The sequence below is a fragment of the Cebus imitator genome, unplaced genomic scaffold (genome assembly GCF_001604975.1).
Source record: "Cebus imitator isolate Cc_AM_T3 unplaced genomic scaffold, Cebus_imitator-1.0 Scaffold264, whole genome shotgun sequence".
NCBI lineage: Eukaryota > Metazoa > Chordata > Mammalia > Primates > Cebidae > Cebus > Cebus imitator.
Genome location: NW_016107579.1, coordinates 3054065 through 3055525, shown reverse-complemented (window position 1 = coordinate 3055525; position 1461 = coordinate 3054065). Strand labels below are relative to the sequence as shown.

General features: G+C 41.7%; 1 protein-coding gene across 3 annotated transcripts in view; it reads right to left on the bottom strand.

Annotated features, from left to right (window-relative positions):
* RALB (RAS like proto-oncogene B) overlaps positions 1 to 1461 on the bottom strand; it is a 45098-nt gene that overhangs the window by 21358 nt on the left and 22279 nt on the right. The window lies entirely within an intron of this gene.

The window sequence follows — 1461 nt, the reverse complement described above, 5'->3', positions numbered from 1 at the left end:
ATGCTCTCACATTCACTCATTCACTCACACACTTATATTCTGACATTCACACATGCTCACATTCAAACACACGCTCTCACATTCTCACACATGCACACTCACACTCCACACATGCTCACACATATTCTCACACACTATCATGTTTTCACACACTATCACACTCATTCTCACACGCTTACATGTTCTCATTCACACATACATTCTCACATTCACAAACTTGCTCTCACACACACTATCACATGCTCACTATCCCATGCTCTAACACATGCTCATGCATGGTCATACATGCTCACATTCACACACAAGTTCTCACACACTATCACATGCTCACACACACACTTTCACAACATATGTTCACCATGCTCTCAAAATGCTCACAACACGCACTCTCACAAACTTGTGCTCTCATATGTACGCTCACAAGCTTACATGCTCTCACAACACACACGCTTGCACTCACACTCTCCATACACCATCACACTCACATGTGCTCTCACACACTCACACACATGTACATGCTCACACAATGCTCTCACATGCTCTAAACACATACATGTTCATATGCTCATGCTACACATATGCTCTAACATACATGCACACATGATCACACTCACATGCTCTAACACATGTTCACATGTTCACACCACTCTCAAATGCTCTAACACACATATATGTTCATATGCTCACACTACACATATGCTCTAACATACATGCACACATGATCACACTCATGCTCACACCACTCTCACATGCTCTAACACACATACATGTTCACACAAAACACACATGCTCCCATGCACTCTTATGCTCTCATACACACATATTCTCTCACATACTCACATAGCCTCACACATCCCTCTGATGAATTAAAGAAGTGAGTTCAAGAATAAATATCTCCTCATGACACATAACTGAGTTAAAAGGAGAAATCAATTATTTGCTCAGGTTTAAAATAATTAAAAGGAGTTAAACTTTTCTAAAATTGTCTAACAATCTATCAGTCAAAATCAGTTTGCCCTCATCAGAAGGAAGATAAAATGGGCAGAGCAACTGCAGCACTGTGGGACGACAAAGCATCCCAAGTAAGTATATTTAACAGGCTCCTGGAATCTACTGGAACCCAAGTGCCAATCTTTATTTTAGCCAATTTGTACGGAAAAATCGATTTCACACACACCGCAACACAAGGAGAAAGGGCAGGGCTCAGCACCTGGCGGGCCGGACTCTGGTTCTGCCATTTGTGAGCTGTGTGACCCTAGAACTAGTTCAATTTCTCCAAGTCAGTTTTCTTATGTGCATAAAACAAACCACCACCTACCTTGCAGGAACATTCTAAGGACTAAATGGGATAACACATGGGAAAGACCAAAGCATAGCACCCAGCACACAGTAGGAATGAACCAATGTTGGTTTCCTTCCCATCTAAGAGTGATACAGGAGGTAGAAACTACTCTTCTTCTT